This window comes from Myxocyprinus asiaticus, chromosome 24 (genome assembly GCF_019703515.2).
Source record: "Myxocyprinus asiaticus isolate MX2 ecotype Aquarium Trade chromosome 24, UBuf_Myxa_2, whole genome shotgun sequence".
NCBI lineage: Eukaryota > Metazoa > Chordata > Actinopteri > Cypriniformes > Catostomidae > Myxocyprinus > Myxocyprinus asiaticus.
In genome coordinates, this window is record NC_059367.1 from 2086506 (window position 1) to 2111319 (window position 24814).

Genomic DNA, 24814 nt, shown 5'->3' on the forward strand with positions numbered 1-24814 from the left:
ATTTCGGTGTATTTTCCTATATGCAGCCTGCTCTGTCATTATAAAGATCTCATTATTTCACATTACAAGCTGTTATGATGTTATCTTACCTAGAGCCTGACCAATATGGGATTTTTGAGACTGATACTGATACCGATTTAAGAGAGGGAAAATTCACAGATTACCGATATGGTGACTGATATAGCAAATTTTTGAGCTGGAATGAAAACAGATCTTTTCTATGTGGATTGTGCACCTATTTTGCACCGATATGACTATGCAAAGGTACTCAGAAGGCTGCTTTCTTAAACAAATATTTTTATGTAAAGAACATTTGACATTATTATTATTATTATACATAGACAACAAATTCTAGAAATGAACACTGTGAAAATAAAGAATAAATAAAAATACAATAAATAGCTTAATAAACATTAGTACTGTTAGTATGTCAATTGCTGACCATTTAAATAAAGAATAAATAAAATAAATAAAATATAAATCAGTACTGTGTGTTTAGTATCAGTCAATTGCTGACCATTTAAATAGAGAATAAATAACAATAAAATAAATAGCTTAATTAACATCAGTACTGTTTAGTATCAGTCAATGGCTGACCATTTAAATTAAGAATAAATTAAAATAAAATAGCTATATAAACATCTGGGGCCAGTTGCACCAGCTATACGTATGTTACAACTTAGCCTAGTTGTGGCGTAAATGGGCACTAAGTCACAATTTACGCTCTACTAAATCTTTGAGCGTTGCACCATTAAATTTATGTAGGACGTAACCCTACGTTTAAACTAAATATATATGGCAGCCTCCGACCAGGAGTAACTGATGGAATAAAAAAGCAGACTGATATTTAAATGACATCAATGAGCTCATGTTTTGCATGACAGGCTTCAATCATTTCAGCATATATGATGTTGGCATTTACACTCATTTAAAATTACGAGAGAGAAAAAAAAAAAACGGTGCCGTTTTTAGGGTGCGTCACCCGGTGTCAAGTTTCAACACATTCAAAAGAAATATATATAAAGGATATTAAAATGAATAAATGAAATTTTTCCAAGAATCAACACTCATCAGATACAAACCACCACTGCACCGTAGTCTGCTAAGCTGCAAAAAGATGCTCTGATGTTTACTTTCAATCTGCTACATTACTGACTGCACTGACAAACTATAGCTGGCTAACAGCAAACATATGTGATAAACATGAGTGACATAGTTGTCAGGGACAGGGTTAATGTTACATTAGTTATATAAAATGATGAGGTAATTTTTTATTAACTTTCCAGTATGTATTTCACAAACTAGTTAGCAACTTAAGGAGAAGAGATCACTCAAATCCACACGGTTTAACTCCGCCCTGTCTGCAGAACCACCATCAGTTCAGAGTCAGATCTGTAAACAATGCAGTCGGAGCGCGCTCAGCTGGACAAACTATGCTATGACACCAATTCTAAAGCATTGTTTTCTGCATTATATGTTCTGAAAAAAGATTCATATCGACGCATATCGGTAAAATATATGCCGATACCGATATATCGGTGAAATGCTAATATCGGCCGATAATATCGGCCGACCGATATATCGGTCGGGCACTAATCTTACCAGAAGTTCCCGAGACCCAGCGGAAAAAGTTTGACAATTTCCCTTTTTTTTTATCCCATTTTCTCCCAATTTGGAATGCCCAATTCCCACTACTTAGTAGGTACTCGTGGTGGTGCGGTTACTCACCTCAATCCGGGTGGCGGAGGATAAGTCTCAGTTGCCTCCACTTCTGAGACCGTCAATCCGTGCATCTTATCACGTGACTCGTTGTGCATGACACCGCAGAGACTCACAGCATGTGGAGGCTCATGCTACTCTCCACGATCCACACACAACTTACCACACGCCCCATTGAGAGCGAGAACCACTAATCACGACCACGAGGAGGTTACCCCATGTGACTCTACCCTCCCTAGCAACCGGGCCAATTTGGTTGCTTAGGAGACCTGGCTGGAGTCACTCAGCACGCCCTGGATTCAAACTCACGACTCCAGGGGTGATAGTCAGCGTCAATACTCGCTGAGCTATCCAGGCTCTGACAATTTCCATTTTTTTAAATGTCAGTATAGTGTTTGGTGCATAAAAATAATATTTTATTCATATTGTATTTGATACTGTGATACATCCATATTTATAGAGCAAGGAGAGGAAGTCGTCATGGCCAAACTCTCAAACATTTAGTATCTCTGAAAAGCCCATAGAGTCCTCTGATAATACCCCAAAATTTACCACTGTAGACCTATGTGACATACATAACAAATCCTACACACAAATCAGGAGGATAATGACCTTTAAAGCCTATTATATTATACATTAAAAAAAATATGTATATTTGTATAGGTTGTCCAATGGTACTTTAAACAGTTTCATGTCAAATAATTTGAATTTTATGACATTTCTTTCATATGTCAGGCTTTACAGGGTTACGTTGTGAGAAAGTCATTACATTTAGCTGAAATATTCATATTTATTTTGTATTTTTTATTTTTTTTAGAATAATGGACACTTATGTATTGTGCACAATAATACCAAGAAAAGGTATAAAAGTATTTTGAACTTTATATGAGATAAAGGCCCTTGTTACATGGGCACCAGAAAGACGTTTATTGCGAGAAAGTTGCTTGAGGATGGAATGCAACGTTCCTGTTCACATGAGTTGTGTGTCTGTAGCTTTCTTTTTACTCTCATACACATGCAGCTCGGTCTGTAAGCAGCTTTCTGCAAAGCAACATCATTTCCCCGGGACGCTTGTGTAAATAGCAAACGTGGGATCAGAGGAAGACTTCGCTATTTTATTCTCTGTTGCTTCGCTTTATTTCCAGATATTCCAGAGTTGTTGCTGTCTGTTTACTTCACTTTCCAACGTGACCTGCAGCTGAATTGTGCAATAGTGGGGTTTCCCTCTTACATGAACCTCCGGGATTCCCCCAATGTAACCGAGTGCATACATGCGAACATAAGGGACAGTAGTCAATTTTTCAGTTGGTGTGTATAAAAGTGTATTTGCTTTTCCCACTGTACTCCAAGAAATGTTTATTCTGGTTTTTAAGGTTAATGCTCTATCGAGTTTTAAATCAACAGAACTGATCTCCTACCCTAAACCTTAAACCTAAACATAACCGATAGTTTCAGAAAAAGCAAACATTCAAATGCTTGCATACATAAAAATGTATGTCCTCATATGTGGACAGCGGGACTAAATTGTGAAATGTTAAATAATACCAAGCTATAGAAAGTCAGATTATTTTCATCAAATAGTTTATCATGTGTCCAGGAGTGTTGATTATTCATGTTTTATAGATGTTACAGACATTACATCAGAAATTAGCATAATTAATTCTGATTCAAAGTAATGTCCAGCATCATCCAATCACTGTCAACCATGTTAAAATAAAATGATACATTATAAATTCTGAATCTATGTACTGATTATCATTGTCACATGTCTGTCAAACATGTTGAGTGATCCAAACATCATCTGCAGCCTGAAACTGAACTTTTGATCAGATTTTAGGAGTGAATGCACTTAACTGCATAGAGAGCTATAGGATGCTCCCTTGCTCCCTATTTAGTGAACGACTTAACCTCCAGTGTGCTGTCTGTCTGCACTGGTCTCAGAACAGTTTGAAATGCACCTTATTTTCATCCTAACTCCATATAAAGCCTCTGAAAGCAGCATTTTTCAGCTTTTGGATGCATCCATTAATTCTCAGTGTGATAATACACAGTAAATATAGGATTTCTTAGGAAAAACTAGTGCTATTGTCCACTATTGTGTTTATCAGCGTGCCGTTTCGTGAAAAACTGCTCAAATTTGTTAAATGGCATATCGGATGAAACTAGAGACTCTAATCTTTTGACTCAAACAGGTTTTAATATAAAAATGTAATTACTTACCAGATGTAGTTTTGTTGGTGTTTCTCCCAAAGACAAACTCCGCTGTGGTCGGCGCCATGTTGTTTTGTCACATGACTCGGTGCATTGAAAGTTTAACCCTTTAATGACAGCACAGATTCTCCTGAACTGAGATCAGTGGGTTTAAATGAAATTCAATTATGCACAGCATATAGCGAAGCCAAAACATAATGTCCACGCAGAAGGACGCAGGATTGCACGTGGATAAAAGTCGGTGTTGTAGCACCTCTAGTGTTCATTTCATCAGGAAACTGCTGTTAAAAAAATCTTTTTGCAAAAATTTTGATTCTATGAGACGAGGTTGCAAACTATTTCTTCCTATCCAAGATTAAAATGCAGAGTCAACTAACTACAAAAACTTCCCAAAAAGTTTAAATAATGTGTCTCTTCAAAACACCGTTTTCTGAGCAACCCGTCCAGCCCAACACAGCAACACTGACTTATGGCATGAGTTTGTTTACGTCTTGTGGCTATACTTTTGAAACAGTGAGTACTTTAACATTTACGTATTGGCCCCCATTCATTTCCATGATAAGTGCATCACTGTAACCCAATTTTCCTGCTTTTGTTTAAAGAAAAGGAGGGACGAGACCAAATACATTTTTGTGGTAATCAACATTATACCACAAATGCTGTTGATTGAGCTTAACTTGTATTGAACCCGGAATATTCCTTTAAGCTTCTATTATGAGAGAGAAGACCAGCACGCTCATCACTTCCAGATCTTCCACAGTGGTCAGGAGGTGATCTATCAAAGATCTGCCATTACTGACACAATGACAACGCTCATTTGAATATTGCACAAGCAGCCGCAGCGCTCCTCAGAGTCCATCTGCCAATGGCAAGACTACTGCAACATTGACCTACATATAGATCAGATAATCCGTTAACACACACTCGCTGCAGTCACAGGTTTGTGGCTGTGGTTAACAGCACCACTGAGGATGTTCCTTCCTGTCCGGGCAGGAAATAGATTGCATATGGAACCACAGAGACACTGACAGAATTAGACAATAAGAGCAATTCATTCTCATTACTCTATTTTGGCTCATAACAAGAAGGCAATTCCAACAGCCAATTTTCCCCTGCAAATGTGAGACTATGAGAGTGTCAGAACTGCTGATCATCCGTTTTCTGCTCAAATCTTTGGCTTTTCTGTCTGAACTTCCAAACAGACTGCCACCCACTGTGAAGAAAGGCATTGTGAGAAGTGAAAATAAATAAGATGGGGATGTGTGTGCAGACGGGTCCAGTGTGTCTAATTTAGCATGCTTTATCAATGAGATGGATTGTGTTGTGTGTGTGTGTGGGTCAGCGTGAGGGTCATCAATCAGGCTAATTGTGCTTCATCCATCTTCACACGGGACATAAGGAGAGATGCAGGTGTTTACATGCCAGTGTCATTTATAAGAATGAGGAAGAATCTTATGGAAACTTATAACGACCGGCTCAAGTCATCTGGGACGATACAGGAAGAACTTTTCAGGGTCAGCAAATCAGAAACTCATTTAAGCCCATATGCTATACGTTATACTGTACAGTGTTTATCCTATCAATGAAAACTAAACTAAAAAACATATTTGTTATCTATATATATATATATCTAATCTAATATCTAATAAATATATATATATATTAGATATTAGATTAGATATATATATATGGATGGATGTTTTGAGTTTATGGATGGATGGATGGATAGATGGATGGATGTTTTGAGTTATATATTAGATATATATATATATATATATATATATATATACACACACACACACACACTACCGGTCAAAAGTTTTGAAACACTTATTCTTTATTATAATTTAATTTAATTTTTTCCATTTTAGAATAACAGTAAAGTCATCAAAACTATGGAATAACATAAATGGAACTATGGGAATTATGTTGTGTCTAAACAAAATCCAAAATAAATCAAAACTGTGTTATATTTGAGCATCTTCAAAGTAGTCCCCCTTTGTCTAGAATTTGCAGACATGTACTCTTGACATTTTCTCAACCAACTTCTTGAGGTATCACCCTGGGATGCTTTTTAAACAGTATTGAAGGAGTTCCCATCTATGTTGGGCACTTATTGGCTGCTTTTCTTTATTATTTGGCCAAGTCATCCATTTCAAAAACTTTTTTAAATTAAATTTTAGTTTTATAATGAAATAAATTAATATGGTGGATGGATGGATGGAAGGATGGATGGATACATTTTTGAGTTTATGGATGGATGGATGATATTTTGAGTTTATAGATGGATGTTTTGAGTTTATGGATGGATGGATGATATTTTGAGTTTATAGATGGATGTTTTGAGTTTATAGATGGATGGATGGATGATATTTTGAGTTTATAGATGGATGGATGGATGGATATTTTGAGTATATGAATGGATGATGGATGTTTTGAGTTTATAGATGGATGGATTAATATTTTGTGTTTTATGGATGGATGGATGGATAGATTAATATTTTGTGTTTATAGATGGATGGATGGATATTTTGAGATTATAGATAGATGAATAGATGGATGGATGGATATTTTGAGTGTATGGATGGATGGATGGATGGATGTTTTGAGTTTATGGATGGATGGATGATATTTTGAGTTTATAGATAGATGTTTTGAGTTTATAGATGGATGGATGGATGGATATTTTGAGTGTATGGATGGATGGATGGATGGATGTTTTGAGTTTATGGATGGATGGATGATATTTTGAGTTTATAGATAGATGTTTTGAGTTTATAGATGGATGGATGGATGGATATTTTGAGTATATGAAAGGATGATGGATGTTTTGAGTTTATAGATGGATGGATTAATATTTTGTGTTTTATGGATGGATGGATAGATTCATATTTTGTGTTTATAGATGGATGGATGGATATTTTGAGATTATAGATAGATGAATAGATGGATGGATGGATATTTTGAGTGTATGGATGGATGGATGTTTTGAGTTTATGGATGGATGGATGGATGGATGGATATTTTGAGTTTATAGATGGATGGATGGATATTTTGAGTATATGAATGGATGATGGATGTTTTGAGTTTATAGATGGATGGATTAATATTTTGTGTTTTATGGATGGATGGATAGATTAATATTTTGTGTTTATAGATGGATGGATGGATATTTTGAGATTATAGATAGATGAATAGATGGATGGATGGATGGATGATATTTTGAGTGTATGGATGATGGATGGATGTTTTGAGTTTATGGATGGATGGATGGATGGATATTTTGAGTTTATAGATGGATGGATGGATATTTTGAGTATATGAATGGATGGATGGATGTTTTGAGTTTATAGATGGATGATGGATGGATGTTTTGAGTTGATGGATGGATGAGTATTTTGTGTTTTATGGATGAATGGATTAATATTTTGTGTTTATGGATGGATGGATGGATTAATATTTGTGTTTATGGATGGATGGATGGATGGATGGATATTTTGAGATTATAGATAGATGGATAGATGGATGGATGGATGGATGTTTTGAGTTTATGGATGGATGGATGGATGGATGGATGTTTTGAGTTTATGGATGTATGGATGGATGGATGTTTTGAGTTTATGGATGGATGGATGGATGGATGGATGTTTTGAGTTTATAGATGGATGGATGTTTTGAGTTTATGGTTGGATGGATGGGTGGATGGATGGATGTTTTGAGTTTATGGTTGGATGGATGGGTGGATGGATGGATGGATGTTTTGAGTTTATGGTTGGATGGATGGGTGGATGGATGGATGGATGTTTTGAGTTTATGGTTGGATGGATGGATGGATGGATGCATTGATATTTTGTGTTTATGGATGGATGGATGGATGGATGGATATTTTGAGATTATAGATAGATGGATAGATGGATGGATGGATGGATGTTTTGAGTTTATGGATGGATGGATGGATGGATGGATGGATGTTTTGAGTTTATGGATGTATGGATGGATGGATGTTTTGAGTTTATGGATGGATGGATGGATGGATGGATGGATGGATGGATGTTTTGAGTTTATGGATGTATGATGGATGGATATTTTGAGTTTATAGATGGATGGATGTTTTGAGTTTATGGTTGGATGGATGGGTGGATGGATGGATGGATGTTTTGAGTTTATGGTTGGATGGATGGATGGATGGATGCATTGATATTTTGTGTTTATGGAAGGTTGGATGGACGGATGGATTGATATTTTGTGTTTATGGAAGATTGGATGGATGGATGGATATTCTGAGTGTATAGATGGATGGATGGATGGATGGATGGATGTTTTGAGTTTATGGATGGATGGATGGATGGATGGATGTTTTGAGTTTATGGATGGATGGATTGATATTTTGTGTTTATGGAAGGTTGGATGGACAGATGGATGGATGGATGGATGTTTTGAGTTTATGGATGGATGGATTGATATTTTGTGTTTATGGAAGGTTGGATGGACAGATGGATGGATGGATGGATGGATATTTTGAGTTTATAGATGGATGGATGGATGTTTTGAGTTTATGGATGGATGGACGGATAGATGGATGGATGGAATCCTTGTAAGCACAACTTACTTGGCCAATAAAGATAATTCTATTCTATTCTATATTAAACATCATGAGGTCAGGAGTGTCTGTAGAACTCTGTACACTCACACAATGATAATTTAAGGATTTACTCCCACAATTAAATGCTGTTGTCTCTCCCAAAACTTTGTAGCATGTTCATGGCCAGACTGGTGTGTACATGGCCACAGTTGTCCACAGAAGTGAGCAAAACCTGAAAAAAAGCTCCTTTTGGGGAAATTTTTCGGATATTCTCATTTGGAGAAACGATCCATAAATAAAGTAAATAATGCAAAAAGGTTTCATTTAAGTGTAGGGTTTGAACTGGTCTATAATAACTGAAATTAGCTTTACATAAAAACACTAAAAAACTATGGTATGTACTTATTTAGATATCTAAATTAAACGTGTGTGTGTGTGTGTGTGTGTGATTGCAGAGGTCAAATAAAGTGTTCTGTGAGTGTAAAGATCAGTCTATGTGTCTCATTAGTGTGTTGTGTCTCTCTTCAATCTGTCTAAGTGTCACTTGCACACACACACACACACACACACACACACACACCTAATTACACTGCAGGGAATATTTATCAATTAACACCGCAATGCTAATTAACAAACTCAGTATTCAGCGCATCTCTCCAGTACAGTGGTGAGCGACTGACCTTCAACATGTTCTAACTACATCACTGTTTTGTTATTTTCTCGAGTTATTAAAAAAAAAAAAAAAAAAAATTAACAGTGCAGCATTTGAATAAACATTAGTCATTAAAACCACAGAGCATTTAAATCAGCCGTGTAATTGTGTGCTGCTGGGGCTGGCAGTCCTCCAGTTTAAATATGTATCCACCACAAACACAAATAGTCACACTTTTTATTTTTACTGGTATAAAACCACTAACAGATCACATGATTAAAGCTAAACATCACCACAAATATACTCTAATGAGATAAAAAAAAAAAAAAAAAAAAGAGCCTTAATGACTCCTCAAGAGAAAAGGAATACAAGGTAAAATATATTATATATATATATATTCTCTAGGAAATTTCCACCAAAAAGAGGATTGAACACAGACAGAATAAAACCTATGAAACACAAATGTTTCCCAAACGATATTGTATCGCCAGACAACACCTGCCCCTCTGGGTGATAAAGGTAATGTGATTTCATTACTAAAGCTGCATCCAAATCCATAGAGGCGTCAGCTTCACAACCGTATCACAAACTTTGTGTCTCGTTTTTTATCTTTACTAAAATCACAGGCAAATCTACTTTAAATTAAGCTACTTAACCCAGCGGATGTTCTGTATATTTAGTTAATAACGTTACATTGAGACCTGACAGGAATAGTTCACTGTAACACATTGCTGGATGTGTTAGTCGATAAAGGAGTCAGAGGAGATCTGGCGCACAGCAGAAATGGGGGCATTTTGAGGTCACAATCATTCCCAAAAACAGAGTCTAAGTGTATATATGTGTTTTTGCATCAGTCATAACTCAGTTCAAACAGCTCGACTGCTGCTCGCTGAACTAATGAAACTGTAGTGAAAAAGCAATGCTCAAATATTCACAAGTGACGTGATTTAACACACTCGACATTACCGGAGCGCTGACCCCTGCCGCTCAAATGAAACGCACAGCTAGAGATGAACACAATATTAAAGGGCTAATGATGATGATGATGACGACAATGTAGAAATTATATTTCCTGTAGTTCCTGATGCTTGTGACAAACTAACATTAGTACAAATTCATCCAGTTCGTTCAGTCGTTGTTAATAGACGCTGCCCCTGCTGGAATATTAGTGTCATTATTATTATCATAATTACCCTCATACGTCTCTATTGAAGTAATTAATCGCAGCTGTAACATAGTCACATACATGCTAAAGCATATATTCAAAGTCATGGTCATTCCTTTAGTTTAGTTTTTTCCTTATTAGTAGTTTAATGTTACTTAAGGGTTTTTTTTTTTTTCTAGGGGTTAATCTTTATTAAAATAAACGGATTTTAACTTTTTTCTCATTAAAACTGAATTGGAAACTTTTTACCAGGACTTCATCATTCGTGTCTTTTATGTATAGATGTAACTAAGAATTTCATTATTAAACTATGAAAATCCATGATAAAAATACAAATTAGTAAATGTCTAACCCTTTAAGCTCTGATGTTTTTTTTTTTTCTTTCTTTCCTTTTTTCTCCCAATTTGGAATGCCCAATTCCCAATGTGCTTTTTAAGTCCTCGTGGTCGCGTAGTGGCAGAGGACGAATCCCAGTTGCCTCCGTGTCTGAGATCAACCCACGCATCTTACCATGCGGCTTGTTGAGCACGTTGCCATGGAGACATAGGGTGTGTGGAGGCTTCACGCCATCCACCGTTGCAACCACGCTCAACTCATCACGTGCCCCACCGAGAACGAACCACATTATAGCGACCACGAGGAGGTTACCCCATGCGACTCTACCCTCCCTAGCAACCGGGCCAATTTGGTTGCTTAGGAGACCTAGCTGGAGACACTCAGCACACCCTGGGATTCAAACTAGCGAACTAGCGAACTCCAGGGGTGGTAGCCAGCGTATTTTACCACTGAGCTACCCAGGCCCCCTCTGATGGTGTTTTTAAAGATTTCCTGTTTCAGTGGCATACCCAAAATTAAAGGATTATAACTCGACAAAAAAAACAAAACAAAAAAAACAAAGAGGGTCAAGTGTTTGGTTTCATTGTAAAGAAAACAACAACAAAAAAATCAGTGATATAGATGATACATCCTGAGACTGTCAGACTAAGAAACTGCTGAACAAAATCACAAGAAAAAAAAAGAAAAATAAAATCGAGCCAAAATGTACTTTTTTCCTTATTTTTCTGATTTGACATTATATATCTCTGGGTGTAAATAAGGCGGCTCCGAAAAACTGCTTTTGTTTTGTTCCCAATTATGTCAGCTGTGTCTAAGAAAATATTTGTGTTGGTACGACAAAGCGATTAAAAGTTATAACATTACAAATATAATTTATCATAGTGTCCAACAACGTCTCCAAACAAATAAAACATAATAATTGTTCATAAGAAATAATTACACATGCAAACACAATAATGACTAAAGGTTTGCATTGCATGCAGACATGATATTAGTAATGAGATTTCACAGAATGAGTTTCATTCTGTGTCATTTGAGTCATCATTGAGTCTGTGTCATGTATTTGGCGCCATCTCCTGGTGGCCATATGTAACATTGTGCTTCATGTGGATTATCTAATGATCTATGCATCCGATTACCTTGTGTGGGGGCTTGTTTGAAAGATAATCACCTCATCTAAATAATGGTATGTGCTATTGTATGTTACATTTATATTTCGTGAAGTTACAGGTGAAAATGCGGCATATAAGCAACACTATCATAATTGTCAAAGACATATACATAGTTATTACTCACTATATTTTTGTCTGTGAGTAAAACAAATAGGCTGGTTGTATTCTACTCTTTGAGAGCTTTCCAACAACATATGACACATGACTATTTGACCAGTTTGATGTTTTTACTGATTGCAATAATATGTACAGTGCCAATTTTTGTTTTTGTTTTGTTGAAATGATCAAAACGGAACACTTCTGATTTGTCTGCAAATTTGTCAGCGGGCCAATCTGAGCTTAAAGGGTTAAAACTATAATAATTAAAAAGAAGAGTGAAATAATCGAACCATTTTAATATTGTGAGAAAACGACTGTCCCACAGTTGTTGCGTCATTTACACCATATCAAACAATTTTACCCCTAATTAATTTTTGTCAAAAGTTTGTTGCTCTTGTTAACCATACAATACACAAAACAAATTGAGCTGAGCAAAACCATCCACTTCTTTTTAGGAATGGAAATCAATTTACTTATTCACTCTCATTGTACTTTACATTATTGTCCTTCACTCATATTACAGCATTGGAAATTATTTATATTTGACTCCTTCAAATAAAAAACTGCTTGATTTTGATCAAACCTGTGCAAAGGCATTTGAGACGGACTGTTAGTCTCTGGAAAAAAGGGGTAATAAAACGGTGTCATGCCCAATGAAAAATACATTTAATCTCCACATAGTTTGACCGGGTTATTGGAATGCCTGTTGTTTGATTGTCATGTCTTTTTAATAACTCAATTCATTTCCATTCGAAAGGTTCAATATGCCAGAGCGCAAGCAGCTCAATTAATTTAATTTCTGTCAGAGTATGAAGTCTTTGATTACTTGAGAACACTTGAGTTACCCTTTCGACTTACAGGTTTACAGTGTGTTCTCAATAAATCAGTTCAAACTACTGTAATCAAACACTACACTCATACTGAAGTATGTACTATACAGACCAAATGCATTATGCAAAAACAGTTAATCTCAGTCAAGACCTCCCACATTTTGAATACATAGTTTCTATGAATTTTCCAATTTGTGGGGGGGGGGGTTGAAGAAATATTTCTGGTTTTCAATAAAGACCCTTAGATGACGGAGAGGGAACTCATAATTATTTTGGCTTCCCTGGCAGCAGCTTTATCCATCCCTAACGAAAACCATTATTTTACAACAGTAACCATATTTTAACCATAATATTTGTAGCAAAACTATAGTTATAATATAGGATACTATGGTAATAAAATCATACTCATTCTGCAAAAAACATGGTTACAAGAGTTTTACTATAGTAACAGCATGGTTAATTTGCAGTACAAACCACAAGGTTGAGTTGTTGTTTTTTTTTGTGTGTTTTTTTTTACAAATGTCATAGTTCAACTATGGTTGATTTAGTAAAATCATTGTTAATTTTTGTAAGGGATGGATAAAGCTATTGTGAGGGAACGCAAAACTTACTGTGAGTGAACAAACTATTGCAAGTGAACGCAAAACTTATGGTGAGGGAACATAAACTATTGCGAGTGAACGCAAAACTTACTGTGAGTGAACAAACCATTGGGAAGGAATCCAAACCGTTTTGTGAGAGAACGTAAACTACTGCGAAGGAACGTAAACTATTGCGAGGGAACGTAAACTATTGTGAAGGAATCTAAAGCGTTTTGTGAGAGAACGTAAACTATTGTGAAGGAGCGTAAACTATTGCGAGGGAACGTAAATTACTGCGAAGGAATCCAAAATGTTTTGTGAGAGAACGTAAACTATTGTGAAGGAACGTAAACTATTGCGAGGGAACGTAAACTATTGTGAAGGAATCTAAAGCGTTTTGTGAGAGAACGTAAACTATTGTGAAGTAACGTAAACTATTGCGAGGGAACGTACATTATTGCGAAGGAATCCAAAATGTTTTGTGAGAGAACGTAAACTATTGTGAAGGAACGTAAACTATTGCGAGGGAACGTAAACTATTGTGAAGGAATCTAAAGCGTTTTGTGAGAGAACGTAAACTATTGTGAAGTAACATAAACTATTGCGAGGGAACGTACATTACTGCGAAGGAATCCAAAATGTTTTGTGAGAGAACGCAAACTATTGCAAGAGAACGCAAAACTTATTGTGAGGGAACGTAAACTATTGCAAAGGAACGTAAACTATTGCGAGGGAACGTAAACTATTGCGAGGGAAAGTAAACTATTGTGAAGGAACGTAAACTATTGCGAGGGAAAGTAAACTATTGCGAGAGAACGTAAACTATTACGAAGGAATCCAAAATGTTTTGTGAGAGAACGCAAACTATTGCAAGAGAACGCAAAACTTATTGTGAGGGAATGTAAACTATTGCAAAGGAACGTAAACTATTGTGAAGGAATCCAAACCATTTTGTGAGAGAACGTAAACTATTGCGAAGGAATCCAAACCGTTTTGTGAGAGAACGTAAACTATTGCGAGGGAACGTACATTACTGCGAAGGAATCCAAAATGTTTTGTGAGAGAACGCAAACTATTGCAAGAGAACGCAAAACTTATTGTGAGGGAACGTAAACTATTGCAAAGGAACGTAAACTATTGCGAGGGAACGTAAACTATTGCGAGGGAAAGTAAACTATTGTGAAGGAACGTAAACTATTGCGAGGGAAAGTAAACTATTGCGAGAGAACGTAAACTATTACGAAGGAATCCAAAATGTTTTGTGAGAGAACGCAAACTATTGCAAGAGAACGCAAAACTTATTGTGAGGGAATGTAAACTATTGCAAAGGAACGTAAACTATTGTGAAGGAATCCAAACCATTTTGTGAGAGAACGTAAACTATTGCGAAGGAATCCAAACCGTTTTGTGAGAGAACGTAAACTATTGCGAGGGAACGTACATTACTGCGAAGGAATCCAAAATGTTTTGTGAGAGAACGCAAACTATTGCAAGAGAACGCAAAACTTATTGTGAGGGAACGTAAACTATTGCAAAGGAACGTAAACTATTGCGAGGGAACGTAAACTATTGCGAGGGAAAGTAAACTATTGTGAAGGAACGTAAACTATTGCGAGGGAAAGTAAACTATTGCGAGAGAACGTAAACTATTACGAAGGAATCCAAAATGTTTTGTGAGAGAACGCAAACTATTGCAAGAGAACGCAAAACTTATTGTGAGGGAATGTAAACTATTGCAAAGGAATGTAAACTATTGCGAGGGAACGTAAACTATTGTGAAGGAATCCAAAGCGTTTTGTGAGAGAACGTAAACTATTGCGAAGTAATCCAAACCGTTTTGTGAGAGAACGTAAACTATTGCGAGGGAACATAAACTATTGCGAAGGAATCCAAAACGCTTTGTGAGAGAACGCAAACTATTGCAAGAGAACGCAAAACTTATTGTGAGGGAACGCAAACTATTGCGAGGGAACCCAAAACGTTTTGTGAGAGAACGCAAACTATTGCAAGAGAACGCAAAACTTATTGCGAGGGAACGTAAACTACTGTGAGGGAACGCAAACTATTGCAAAGGAACGTAAACTATTGCGAAGGAATCCAAACCGTTTTGTGAGAACGTAAACTATTGTGAAGGAACGTAAACTATTGCGAGGGAACGTACATTATTGCGAAGGAATCCAAAATGTTTTGTGAGAGAACGGAAACTATTGCAAGAGAACGCAAAATTTATTGTGAGGGAACGTAAACTATTGCAAAGGAACATAAACTATTGCGAGGGAACGGTAACTATTGCGAGAGAACGTAAACTATTGCAAAGGAACATAAACTATTGCGAGGGAACGGTAACTATTGCGAGAGAACGTAAACTATTGCAAGAGAACACAAAACTTATTGTGAGGGAACGCAAACTATTGCAAGAGAACGCAAAACTTATTGTGAGTGAACAAACTATTGCGAGTGAACGCAAAACTTACTGTGAGTGAACAAAATAAAATGCTAAACTTATCGCAAGTGAACGTAAACTATTGCGAGGGAATCCAAAACTTATTGTGAGGGAACATAAACTATTGCGAAGGAATCCAAAGCATTTTGTGAGAGAACGTAAACTATTGCGAAGGATCGTAAACTATTGCGAGGGAACGTAAATTACTGCGAAGGAATCCAAAATGTTTTGCGAGAGAAAGCAAACTATTGCAAGAGAACGCAAAACTTATTGTAAGAGAACGTAAACTACTGTGAGAGAACACAAACTATTGCGAGTGAATGCAAAACTTTTTGTGAGAGAACGTAAACTATTGATGAAGAATTACAGAATTTTCAGTGCAGAATGTAGAAAACATCTCAAATCAATACAGAAATGTGCGTACATTTGCTATAGATCAGTGTTTCTCAACTGGTGGGTAGGTACGGATAGGTTCATGGACAGCAGGGACTAGATTTTTGGGCACTTTCTGGCCTCTCGAGTTCGGCACTTTATACTCGCTAAATATGCAACGCAATATTTTTGTTGTGTGACTGATGGTTTTCATCTGTCAGTGATCTGCTCTGCTCTAACCTACTGTATCACTGGAGCGCACACGTGTCAACCAGACTTCCCTTGATATTGCGGTGCAGACCACCAAACTGATGCGATCCGCTGAATCATTATTTTTTTGAAAGACTAGCCACACAGACCTAACCACAAAAATGAGGAGCCATCCATGGTCTTATTTGGAAATGCAATGTAAATAAAGGGCTTTAATGTCTGGACCAAATGGACAAAGTTGTTCTCCTGTGTAATATGTATGAATTGATTGAACGGGATAATGAATACAATAGGCTCGTCAACTTTTAAAAGGCAGGATTGGAAACTCCCTCACACCAACATTTAACAACAAAAATAATGTCATTTGATATGTGCCCTTATACTTGAAAACCATGAACAAAACTATGAAAAAAATAAAAAAGAAAAGAAAATGCGACCCAGGCTACATTAAATACAGGTTATGTTTTTTACTATGACGGGTCGCCACTTGATGTCCAATGTAAAATCTGGGTGCCGAAGAAAAAACAGCTGAGAACCACCGCTATAGATATTTCTTTTAATACTATATGAATGTTCAGGTCTTTTCCAGGCTTTAAAATCACAAATGTAAAATGTCCATGATGGTAGGAACCCTGAAAACTGCATATGACACGTTAAAGCAATGTATTCACATCAGTTTAGCACATCAGCTTTGGGATTAAACTGAGTGAATACGGAGCATCTCGCTGGCAGAGTGTGCTGTGGCATTGGCTAATGCAGTGGGATATTGAATCCTGTGTATTTACAGCACCCACTGGACACAGCGGATATGGATGCCATTATCAGCACATGGGTGTGCGGTCGCAGCGCTTCTTAAGAGCCAAAGAGTGTTTGCATTAACCGTCTAATATATGTGGCGAAAACCACCACACATTTTCTTCTGCACTCATTACGTTTTTAATGATGGCTGATAACGGAGCTGATTTTACACCTTCCCCAGCACAGACTCTAAGAAGAGTGTTTAAGAGTGGGAAGAACTGAATGGGAGCTGATATCAGCAAGTCAAAACTGTCAGTGGCCGATGATGCCATTCATGGACTCTAATGTGTTGTTGGTGAGACTTAAGCTGCAGACACTTGAAGTGGTTAGCGTGGATGTGGAAATTCGCTCTCTCTGATCCACGCACTGAGCTGTGAAGCATTCCGCCATGTTTTCAATTTCCTGTGCCGTTGATTCAATGGCTGCAGTGAACGTGCAGCACTTTTAATTTGAAACGCACGCATACATACACACACAGCTCGGCTTACCCTCGATACACACACTCTAATCCTACACTGATTAAATACACCCGCGGCAAGATAAGTTGAAAAAAAAAAAAATGTGTTTTTTTTTTTTTAAACATTTTCAGGACATAAAGGAATAGTTTACACAAAAATGGAAATTTTGTCACCATTTTCTCACTTTCACGTTGTTCCAACCCTGTGTATGGCAAAATGTCTGAGCTGCTCTTTTACCAGCACATTGTGATTTATACTGCCAAGCTCCAAAAAAAAAAAAAAAAAAAAAAAAAAAAAAAGAGAGAGACCATAAGTATCATAAAAGTGGTCCAGATGACTTATGTCTTCTATTCCAATTTTTCTAAAGCTATTTGTTAGCTTTGTGTGAGGAACAGACCCAAATTTAAGTCCTTATTCACTTATAATCTTCATTATTTGAGTCATTATTCACTGCGATCGTCGTATGGAATGCTTGTATGATACCTTTATGGTACTTCATTTTAAAGCTTGACAATATAAATCCACATCATCCACTTTTGTCATCTTGAAAAGAGCATCTTGGACACTAAACGTATCCTTTTGTGCTTCATGGAAGAAAGGAAATAATAACAGGTTTGGAATGACATGAGGGTGAGTAAATGATGCCAAAAGTTTCTTTAATAAATGCATAATGTCTGAATCCTAGCTCACTTCAGCATGAAATGATCCACCAACACTCACAAATATATTCACACTCAGTATGCAGTATGCAGTGCCCGGGGTGAGCGTGCCCCTGTCCCGCTGTGCCTGGGGCGTTAGTGCTGCATCTGACAGTCCCTATTAATTATCACCCGAGGCGATCCACGGGGCAGGTGAGCACCTCTCCTCACTGGGACAGCAGAAAAGCTTTTTATGACACAAACTTGTAATAAAAACTCACGGCATCAGGAGCAGAGCCACAACACTGCACACACATTAAAACAACTCAACACAACACTGAGGATGATTCAGCCCATTCATTCCATCATTCATTCATTTAATACAATTTATCACCTCCGTCTACAATTGCTGTGACAACTGAATTGTGGCCTTTTTATTACCGATAGTAATGTAAAGTATTCCACTTACAGCGTAATGTGTTTAATCAGGATTTAACTGACTAGCTGCCAGACCAATGAGTTATTCGTGATATAACATTTCTTGTTTTCATGTTTTTTAGTGTATTCTGAGTGAAAGTTTAGGATGGAGGGAGGGATGGATAGACAAACTGAAAAACAGACGCACAGACAGACAGACAGACAGACAGAAAGAAAGAGACAGATAGACAGACAGACTGAAAAGACAGACAGACAGACAGAAAGAAAGAGAGAGAGAGAAACAGACCAACCGACTGACACAGACAGACAGACAGACAGATAAATAGATGGATCAAAAAGAAAAAAGAAATAAAGACCGATAGAGAGACAAAGAGACAGAAAAGAAAGAAAGACAAACACAGACAAACAGACAGACCGATAAATAGATGGACCGAAAAGAAAAAAAGAGATAAAGACCGATAGACAGACAGACAGACTGAAAAGACAGACACAGACAAACAGGCACACAGATAAATAGACCGACTGAAAAGACCGACAGACAGATTGAAGAACCAAAAAGACAGACAGACAGACAGACAGACAGACAGACAGACAGACAGACAGAAGAACCGAAAAGAAAGACAGACAGACAGAAACACAGATAGACAGACATAAAGACTGAAATGAAAGACAGACAAACAGACAGACAAACAGAAAGACAGACAGACAGAAAGACCAAAAAAAAAGACTGACAGATCAAATGACACAAAAGAAAGAAAAAGAGAAAGACCGACCAACTGACACAGACAGACAGATAAATAGATGGACCGAAAAGAAAAAAGTGATAAAGACCGATCGATAGACAGACAGACTGAAAAGACAGACACAGACAAACAGGCAGACAAATAAACAGACCGACTGAAAAGAAAGACCGACAGACAGATTGAAGAACCAAAAAGAAAGACAGACAGACAGAAAGAAAAAAGACAGAAAGAAAGACAGACAGACAGACATAAAGAAGACCGAAAAAACAAACAAAAAAAAACAGACTGACAGGCAAAGACAGACAGATCAACTGACCTAAAAGAAATAAAGAGAGAAAGACCAACCAACCGACACAGACAGACAGATAAATAGATGGACCGAAAAAAAAAAAAGACCAACTGAAAAGAAAGACCGACACGCATGCACACACACACAGACAGACAGACAGACAGACAGACAGACAGACTGATCAATAGATAGGGCACTGTTATGACAAAAATGTCCATACCTATAACGTTAAAATGTCCAAATACATTTAAATATGCTATATTGTGATATATCGTTCTGTTAATAGTATAAACACAAATGATATCAAGTATGAAGAGAAAAGAGTAGATGGGACCCATTTAAAAAGGGAGGAACATGAGAAATTGTGTAAAATAAAGAAAAAAATTAAGACATAAATGTGGCATTAGTTGGAATGTTGTGGTTGATTTGTATTGTAGAGGGTGTGCTGTGTGGTGAATGAACATGCAAAAATAAAAACAGCATGACAGTAAAACTGAGTATTTCTGTCCTTTTTAGGAGCTTGACAGACGTGTCCTCTATTAACTGTTGCAGCGTGAAAACTTTTCATAATTTCTCTTTGTGTGTTCCACGGAAGAAGGAAAGTCATATGGGTTTGGAACAACATGAGGGTGAGTAAATAAGACAAACATTTTCATTTGTGGTGAACTTTTCCTTTAAAAGTTAGCTCAACTGTTTCCATGCTCATATCTAGCTAACTGAATTACAACACATCAGGCTTAAATGGCATATTTGAAGGCGACTCTTTTCGGGTCTTTTCTAAACGATTCTGCGATGGACATTCAACATCAGACGTTCTCATGAGCGGAACGAGAGCTTTAGGGTCTGGAGGAGAGCCAGATCTGTGTCTAGACGCTGTAATTCATGCCATGAGAGGGGCTTTTTGTTGTCAGGAGGGCGACTGGGGGATCGTTCGCACTCAACAAATGCAAACGTGATGTTCCATGGTCAGCGCGATGGTGCCACGGTGCTTTCAGAGCGAGACACACAGAATAAGGGTCAAAACATGCACAGAAGAGAAATAGATTTAGCGACAGCCACGTCTTTACTGTCAAAGCGCTGGGAAAACTACCGTACAGCTGTGATGGACTATGATGTACGTTTTTCAAATATTAAAATGCCTTAGAATAAATATGTGTATGGGCCACTGACAAATAAGGTCATCCGAGATTATAAAAATTGTATTTTATTTATTTATTTATTTATTTATTTTTTAGAAATGTAAATTTGTGTTCAAATGGTTTTAATACATTTCTGAAAATTATATATATATATATATATATATATATATATATATATATATATATATATATATATATTTTAGAATTTATAAAAACAATTTTTAATGACTTTATATATTATAAAAATCATGAATTTGAGTAAAAAAAAAAGCAAGTTTTCTCACTGCATATTTGTTTCACTGTTTATATATATATATATATATATATATATATAATATTTCTGCACTACTCATGCCAAAATGTATTTTTTATTTCATTTTTTATTTTAATTTTTTTAATTATAGCTTTTACTTTATTTACCATTTCCAAGACATTTTTGGCTTTAGGCCCCAGAAAAGATATTAAAATGACTTTGAACTCAGAAATTAAAAAACGTGTTCATCATAGCAGAGGAGTATGCAAGTAATTGTTTTGTGTGAATTGCATTTTTTATGTATTTTTGAATAATTTAACAGATCTTGACAAAAAAAAAAAAAGAGCATCACGTCATTGATCCGTATATAACTTCTGTTATTAATTACTGTTGTTATACTGGTGAATAAATGAAAATGATTGAATAGCATTCATAATTGTGCTCATTTAGTAAAAACCAGCACAGAAAGCACGCCTTTAGCTAGATTATTACAATATTTTAGTTGATAAGTTACACATTTAACATGAACTAGGCAACAATGGCTGTTTGGTTCTAATTTTTCTGCTAACTGACAAAAAACAAAACAAAAAAACACCCCTTTAAGCCATTTCAGAGACAATATCTATAATATTGAGATATATATTGCATATCATCAAAACGAAGAAAAATATTGCATTGTTTTTTTGTTTTTTTTTTAGCTATATCACCCAGCCTTTGTGTAAAAGCAACTGGCGTCCTTCCGTTGAACTCAGTATTTTTGTGGTCTGGCTTTGATTTGGCGGTTCTGCGTACTGTGAAGCTCAATATTAGAGGAGTTACAATGATCACCGTCATCATCATCACCATCACCATCATGGCCTAGTATGAATAGAGCTCTCTGACAATATCTGCTCTCGTCAAACGCAAGTGATTTGGCAGTAGGATATCGTGAGTTCTGACGCTCTTGGAGGTCGTTGGCAAACGCTGCCACCAGCTGTGAAGAGAAGCACAGTTATAATATAACATGTTGGAGGCCTTTCAGAACATCATTTGACTGAAGACCCTGAGAATTAAAGCTGATATCGCTCTTCATAAGGTCCGTTTTCATTTTAGACTGCAGGCGGGCACCGAGGCTGAATGGTGCCATCTTAAAACTTGCTGAAGGACTGGCGTGCAGTCTCATTGGCGGCACCCTCCTGGGGTTTACTGCATGTTATCTTTAGTCCTGAAAAAGGTGAAACGCTCCTTCACCACATTCCCAGTGGGTCAGAAGTTTACATACACTTTGTTAGTATTTGGTAGCATTGCCTTTAAATTGTTTAACTTGGGTCAAATGTTTTGGGTATCCTTCCACAAGCTTCTCACAATAAGTTGCTGGAATTTTGGCCCATTCCTCCAGACAGAACTGGTGTAACTGAGTCAGGTTTGTAGGCCTCCTTGCTCACACATGCTTTTTCAGTTCTGCCCACAAATTTCCTATCGGATTGAGGTCAGGGCTTTGTGATGGCCACTCCAATACCTTGACTTTGTTGTCCTTAAGCCATTCTGCCACAACTTTGGAGGTATGCTTGGGGTCACTTTCCATTTGGAAGACCCATTTGCGACCGAGCTTTAACTTCCTGGCTGATGTCTTGATATGTTGCTTCAATATATCCACATACATCATTTTCCTTCCTCATGATGCCATCTATTTTGTGAAGTGCACCAGTACCTCCTGCAGTAAAGCACCCCCACAACATGATGCTGCCACCCCCATGCTTCATGGTTGGGATGATGTTCTTCGGCTTGCAAGCTTCACCCTTTTTCCTCCAAACATAACGATGGTCATTATGGCCAAACAGTTACATTTTTGTTTCATCAGACCAGAGGACATTTCTCCAAAAAGTAAGATCTTAGTCCCCATGTACACTTGCAAACTGTAGTCTGGATTTTTTTTGGCAGTTTTGGAGCAGTGGCTTTTTCCTTGATGAGCAGCCTTTCAGGTTATGTCGATATAGGACTCGTTTTGCTGTGGATATAGATACTCGTCTACCTGTTTCCTCCAGCATCTTCACAAGTTATTTGCTGTTGTTCTGGGATTAATTTGTACTTTCTGCACCAAACTACGTTTATCTCTAGGAGACAGAATGCATCTCCTTCCTGAGCGGTGTGATGGCTGCGTGGTCCCATGGTGTTTATACTTGCGTACTATTGTTCGTACAGATGAACGTGGTACCTTCAGATGTTTGGAAATTGCTCCAAAGGATGAACCAGACTTGAGGAGGTCCACAATTTTTTTTCTGAGGTCTTGGCTGATTTCTTTTGATTTTCCCATGATGTCAAGCAAAGAGGCACTGAGTTTGAAGCTAGGCCTTAAAATATATCCACAGGTACACCTCCAATTCAGTACACCTCCTATCAGAAGCTAATTGGCTAATTGCCAAAAGGCTTGACATCATTTTCTGGAATTTTCCAAGCTGCTTAAAGGCACAGTTAACTTAGTGTATGTAAACTTCTGACCCACTGGAATTGCAATTTAGTCAATTAAAAGTGAAACAATCTGTCTGTAAACAATTGTTGGAAAAATTACTTGTGTCATGCACAAAGTAGACTTGCCAAAACTATAGTTTGCTAATATGAAATCTGTGGAGTGGTTAAATCAACCTAAGTGTATGTACATTTCTGACTTCAACTGTATATTTTCTATTAGAATAAAAATATAACTTTGTAAAAATACAAAAATTATACATTATATGAATTAATATTACATCGTGAAATTTTATATATAAAAATGATATGAGCTATCACTGTTTGAAATATTATGTACAATTTACAAGTAATAACACTGAGTTTACATTCATTTGTATAAGAAATGCTAAAAAGGTTACTGTCACTTTAAGAGTTCAACGAGCGGCTCACATTGTTCCAGTTCAGCGAACATTAATGAGAATCTCTCGGTTTATTTAGCGCATCCACGCTGTGTGAGATTAAAATGAATATTTCTTAAAAGTGGAGTACGCCTCATCTTTGATGGACACACATTATACGGAGGAAACGATCTGTTTTAATCTCAAGCACTTTTCATCAAAACAAGGTGATTTTCCAGGTATTCCAGTTCTTAAATTTCTAAAAGCTAAATTCAAGCACTTTAAGGACCTTGTGTGAACCCTGTGTAGATAAAAGTGCAGTAGGGGTAAAATCAAGTGATAGAGAGATTAAGATGTTTGTCGGGTCATTTCATTTATGATCACATTGACTGAAAACAATGTTGCAAATTTCAACATATCGAGTTTTGCCACGATACGGTTCGTCATTTTTTTGGTTTGCAATATATCAAAATTCAATATATCGCCCCATACCCAACTAATAATATAAGTGAACCTCAAGGAAAATATTAAATTAATAAAAAATGTCACGGCCCCTTTAACCATATAGCACTGATCATTAATATCGAGATTAATATTCACTATCTACCCACCGGCTACATTCACATTCAAAGCTGACTCCTTTAAAACAAAGGTGCTCATATTGCAAAGTAGAAACAAGAAACGACTGGTTAAATTTGTCAAAGCTCGTACTGTAACTCAGAACGGATCAGCATCTGTTAAAGGGAAGAATCCTGAAAGTGTGCAGGAAGTTTAGAGGCGGACAGTATGGTGGAGATATATTATTAACGGGGCTTTTCTGCTGATTGGAGCAGCAGTTCCCATGAGGGGCTGGAAGAGATG

At 36.9% G+C, this 24814-nt stretch overlaps 2 protein-coding genes across 3 annotated transcripts in view; one reads left to right on the top strand and one right to left on the bottom strand.

The window, feature by feature from the left end:
- LOC127414591 (fatty acid binding protein 1-B.1-like) overlaps positions 1 to 17935 on the top strand; it is a 932240-nt gene extending 914305 nt beyond the window's left edge. Inside the window, exon 5 of one of the 2 annotated variants that reach the window (XM_051652726.1) lies at positions 17916 to 17935. The gene's annotated coding sequence lies outside the window, so the exon portion shown is untranslated. Of the gene's footprint in view, positions 1 to 9485; positions 9503 to 17915 lie in introns of those variants that run through there. The other variant, XM_051652729.1, reaches the window with a different exon arrangement.
- LOC127414560 (F-box/LRR-repeat protein 17-like) overlaps positions 1 to 24814 on the bottom strand; it is a 353014-nt gene that overhangs the window by 230673 nt on the left and 97527 nt on the right. The window lies entirely within an intron of this gene.